The 5,772-nt window shown below is 35.7% G+C and overlaps 1 pseudogene; it reads left to right on the top strand.

Annotated features, from left to right (window-relative positions):
- The first annotated feature begins 939 nt into the window (after nt 1-939).
- Nucleotides 940-5,772, top strand: part of LOC101641197 — a 28,252-nt pseudogene continuing 23,419 nt past the window's right edge.

The following is a 5,772-nucleotide window of genomic DNA, read 5'->3' as shown; positions in this document are numbered from 1 at the left end:
TAATCATAATATTAGGAATGGGTATTATTTTCTGAATATATGGATTTTTGCAATGAACTCATTGGTTACATAAAAACATACCCTTTTTTTCTTCTGTAAAACAAAATCTAATGAGGTTTTTATTCAACTTTGGAGCAAATATAGCAAATAATCATATACTTCAGTTTACAGTAGAGCCCTGTGGTGGTAGTGGTTATGTGTTAAGGTACAATCCTTGAGGTTTGAAATCACTAGTCGATCCATGGAAGACAGATGAGGCCTTTTACTCTCATAAAAATGAAGTACAGTCTCAGGAATCCACAGGGGCACTTCTACCCTGTCATATAAGGTCACCATGAGTCAAAATTGACTTGTTGGCAGTACTTTTGGTTTGGTATCTTGAAGTATGATTACACTTCATAATTTACTTATATAGTAAATATAGATAGTTCTAAGTTCAGATGATGTTTTCAATCACTGTCATCAAATTAATTACTCCCTTTTATAAAACATCTCATTAGAAATTGTTAACTTTAAAGTAATCGAGCTTGATTAAATCTATCCAGTTACAATTTGGGTGCTCAATGGGCAAGCACCGGATGCAGCATTTCGGGACTGTTTGAACCAGACGATTTGGAAGTGCTATCTCCACAGAGTTTATATATTGAAACTTACATTTCTTAGGGAGAAGCAGGGAGAGTTATGTTCCTTGAATCCTTTGCTAACCTGAGAAACTCCCTTGTAGATAGTTTTGCAGCATTTGGCATCTGTTTCATTAAGTGCTGCTAAATGATCAGATGTTCTCATCACTCCTTCTTTACGTAATGTCAGCTCAAGCCGTCGTACGCAGTATCAGTTTACAGACAGTAATTTTTCAAAAAAATTAGTTGAATCTCTGTACTCATACTGTATTTTAATGAGGAAACAACTTTAGTCTTTATTTTAAAATAACTCGCAGCCATGGGGCTGATTCCAGCACATACCAACCTCTATACGGGGTTTCTGAGGCGGTGAGTCTTTCAGGGAGCAGAGAGCCTTTCTCGCACTTTTGTTTCAAAAGAAGCTCCTAAAAAACATATTTTTCATGACCTTAGAAAACTTAATTTAAATATTAACTCTATCTATGAAAGCAGAAGATCACGTGGCATCTTTCACTGAACATGGCAACATGATTTTCTTTTTTTTTTCCAATCGTTTTATTAGGGGCTCATACGACTCATCACAATCCATACACACATCAATTGTGTAAAGCACATTTGTACATTCATTGCCCTCATCATTCTCAAAACATTTGCTCTCCACTTAAACCCCTGGCATTAGGTCCTCATTTTTCCCCTCCCTCCCCGACCCCCCTTCCTTCATGAGCCCTTGATAGTTTATAAATTGTTATTTTGTCATATCTTGCCCTGTCTGATGTCTCCCTTCACCCACTTTTCTGGGCAACATGATTTTCACATAAACAATTCTTTTAGGTAATATTACACTCAGTGTTGGACTAGTGATAATAGAATTGATAGACGTATTTAGAACACAAATATGATTCAAAAGCTATTACTCATAGAGCTCTGTGTCTGAACATTCATGTGAGTATTTTTTTTATAGCGCAAAATATTTATTAAATGTATCTCAAGATGTTGTGTGGTGGTCAAGGGAGGATTCTGGGTTCGTAGCACCTGATTTCAGAATGCTCCCTGTCAGCAGTTACTTTGCTTGAGTTAAACTTTCTGAGTCTCAGTCTTCTTATCTGTTTTGTAAGGATGGTAATAATAACAACATTATCTATTTTATGTGCTTGTCAGAATTAGATGAGATAATATATATCATGTCCTTAGCAATAAAGTTCAGCTATCATCCTGATAATAAGAGATTATTTAATATATGTGTATTATAATTATATAAGTTAGGTTCTCTTCAGTGTTTTGCTCAGTTTTATAGTCCTTTTATGTTCCATTTTTATTTATGCCAGTAAATTCATTTTATTTGGCCAAGCAAAGAACTTAAATGAAAGAGCTCTAGCAAAACCCAGCAATTCTGTCCTGTTAAAAAAGGAGGCTTTCTGCTTTGTTTTAATGTTTCTTCTGTTTCTGAACCAAGTTCAGGTAAGTTAATAGTTTTGCCAGAAAACTAATTTTCTAGAAACAAGACTCTGTCATAAATATAATAATATAGCATAGGATTTCCTTAGTCCTGTGGATATACTTCACTTCTGAATCTGGGCATCAAAAAGCAGTACCCACATTCAATGGGTTTTTAAATTCAAGTATGTCCCATGTTATTAACCTCAGACCTATTAATCAATGTGTTTCCTCGACTTTCAAATAGATACATAACATTTGGGGGTTTTGTAGGAGAAACAGGCTAAAGGGTAAAAGAAGTATGCTTTTTTTTTTTTTCCAGTGGAGGTATGCCAACTGTATTATTTTGAAAGGCTATACTTTCAGGATTGCTGAATCTAGAATGACAGCTTTCTCTGTGTAGTGTCCTGCTATTTTCTGACATATTCTTGTTCATCAATTAGTTGCCTCAAAAATTAAAATCTTCATAAAAACAGAATGCATAAAATCACATATTTGTATTTCAAATATCTAGAAGTCAATTTAAGATGCATTTTTAGGATGTTTTCAGAACTACATTAACTAAAAGTTAGATTTTCTTTTTAACTGGAATTAGTATTGTTTCAGGTCCAGGTTGATACAAATAATGTTCTAAGATTATGTACTAAAGTTTTTCATATTTGTAGGTAAGGAAGCTGAACTAAAATATCCAGAGAATACTACTTTTCTGCTTTCATACTTCTCAGTACTTCGTTGTCTAGAAGAAAATGCACAGGAAAACAACCCAAAATGTAAAAGTAGTTGCTGCTGTTATTAGACTCCATCCTGTTGGCTCTGACTCACAGTTACCCCACGCACAACTGAATCAAACAGTGCATGGCCCTGAGACATCTTCACAACTGTTCTTACGTAGCAGTTTCTGGTTGTAGCTACTGTGTCAATCCATCTGGTCAAGGGCTTGTGCTGCCCCTCTATTGTCGCAAGCATGATGTCATTTTCAGGGACTGATGTACCTGATAACATGTCCAAAGTACCTAAGACAAAATGTTGCCATCCTTGCCTTTAAGCAGCATTTGGCTGTACTTCTTCCAGGATAGTTTTGTTTGTTTGTTTGTTTGTTTGTTTTTGGCAGTCCATGGTACTTTCAACATTCTTTGCTAGCACCATAATTCAAATGTATCTACTTTTCTTTGGTCCTCCTTAGCCAATGTCCAACTTTCACATGCATGGGAGGCCATGGAAAAAACCATGATTCCATCAGGTGTACCTCAGTCTTCAAAGTATCCTCCTTGCTTTTCAGCACTGTAAAGAGGTCTTGTGTAGCATCACTTGTTCAAAGGAATGTGTCACTTGAACTCTTGAGTTCTGCTTCCAAGAACATTAATTGTTGATCCCCACTAGATGAAAAACTTGACAATGTCAATTTTTTTTCTCCATTTACCCTGATATTACCTATTGTAACCTGTTCAGGAGTTTGATCTTCTTGATATTGAGTTGTAATCCATACTGATAGCCCCAATCCTTGATCTTCCTCCACAAGTGCTTCAAGTTCTCCTCACTTTCAGCAAGCAAGGTCATGTCAGCTGCCTATCACAGATTGTTAATAAACTTTCTCCCAATCCTGATGTGGTTTTCTTCTTCATATAATCCAGATTTTCAGATGATTTACTCAGCATACAGATTGACTAAGTCTGGTGACAGAATACAACCATGAACACCTTCCTTGTTTTAAAACATGAAGTATTTCCTTGTTCTGTTCATGCAACTGCCTCTGGATTCATGTACAAGTTCCACATGAGCACTACAAAGTGTTCTGGAATTCCCATTCTTCTCAAGTCTATCATAGTTCGTTAAGATCCACACAGTCAAATGCCTTGGCATAGTCATTAAAACACAAGTAAACATCTTTCCGATATTCTCTTTTGAGCAAAGATCCAGCTGACATCATTAAAGGCATCACAAAGTTCTATGTTCTCTTCTGCATCCAGCCTGAACCTCTGGTATCTTTCAGTTAATGTATGCTGCAACTGTTGTTTAATAGTCATCAACAAAAATTTACTTGAATGTTATATCAATGTTGTTCTACAATTGGAGCACTCAGTTGGGTCACCTTTCTTTGGAATGAATAGAAATGTGGATTTTTTTTTGTCAAATAGCTGTCTACCAAAGTTCTTGCAAATACAAGGAGTACTCTCAGTTCTTCATCAGCTTGTTGAAACATTTCGATGTTTATTCCATCAATTCCTGGAGCCTTGATTTGGATAATGTTTTAGTGCAGCTTGAGTGTATTCCTTCAGTACTACTGGTCCTTGCTCATCTTCTACCTCATGAAATGGTGAAATGTTCACTAGTTCTTTTTGGTACAGTAATGTTGCGTATTCTTTCCATCTTCTTTGGATGCCTCCCGCAACACTCAATATTTTGTCTATAGAATTATTCAATATTACAGCTCAAGGGTTTTTCTTCATATTTTTCAATATATGATAGTGTGAGCATGAGCTTCCTTATTGATTTTCTAACTCCATGTCCTTGCGCATTTTGTCATAAAATTTGGCTTTGTCTTCTCAAGCTGCCCTGTTCTATTCTGCTCATTGACATCATCCTCTCTTCCATCTTCTTTAGCTACTCTCCTATTAATAGTAAGTTTCAGACCCTTTTGACATCCACTTTCATCTTTTTGTTCTTTTGTGTCTTTTTAATGACCTTTTGCTTTCATCATGAACATTATCAGGTCTGTCATTAGTCTTCAGCGGAGCAAATCTTTTCTTGAGATCTTCTTGAAATTCAGTTGGGAAAGATTTTAGGTTGCATTTTGGCTCAGGTGGATTGATTGCAAACATTTTCAGCTTTATCCTAAATGTACATAGGAACAACTGATGATCTGTTCCACAGTCAGATCTTGGCCTGGTTTTAGCTGCTTAATTTCACTTCTCTATTTTCTCTTCCCAGAGATGTAGTCAAGTTGATGTCTATGTATTCAATCTAGAAAAGTCTATGCATATAACATTTTTGTGTTGTTGAAAAAAGGTATTTGCTGTGAACAATATGCTAGTCATGCAAAATTCTATCATGTTCTCTCCAACTTCCTTTCTATCACCAAGTCCATATTTTCCAATGATTTTTTTCTTCCTCTTTGTTTCCAACTTTTGCATTGAAATTTCTAATAATTATGATTGCTTCTTGATTGCATGCTTGATTCATCAGTTTAAAGACATCGGTAGAATTTTTCAATTTTATCATCATTAGCTTTAGTGGTTTCATGCATAAATTTGAATAATAGTTGTATTGGTTGAATTTCCTTGAATAAGGGTAATATAATCCTATCACAGACAGAGTTGTACTACAACATAGATCTTGAAATGCCCTTTTTGATGATGAATGCAAAGCCATTTCTTTTTATTCTGTTATTCCAACCATACGTTTTTCTGATTGGAAATCACCAATACCATTCCATTGCAGCTCACTAATGCCTAGGATATTGATCTTTATGTGTTCCATTTCATTTTTGATGGCTTCTAATTTTCCTCGATTCATATTTCATACATTCCAAGTTCCAATTATGAATATATTTTTGCAATTGTTTCTTCTCATTTGAGCCAACCCCCATCAGCAAATAAAGGGCCCAACGGCTTTACTCCTACAGGCTGCATTCCATCCAGACATTGCTGTGGACTCTAGTTTGAGATGACGGCCTGCATTCCATCCAGACATTGCTGTGGACTCTAGTTTGAGATGACGG

The sequence above is a fragment of the Echinops telfairi genome, unplaced genomic scaffold (assembly GCF_000313985.2).
Source record: "Echinops telfairi isolate 266 unplaced genomic scaffold, ASM31398v2 ScPeMD7_23;HRSCAF=83, whole genome shotgun sequence".
In the NCBI taxonomy this organism is placed as follows: domain Eukaryota; kingdom Metazoa; phylum Chordata; class Mammalia; order Afrosoricida; family Tenrecidae; genus Echinops; species Echinops telfairi.
The sequence above is the reverse complement of the archived record's forward strand: the minus strand, read 5'-3'. Positions and strand labels throughout refer to the sequence as shown.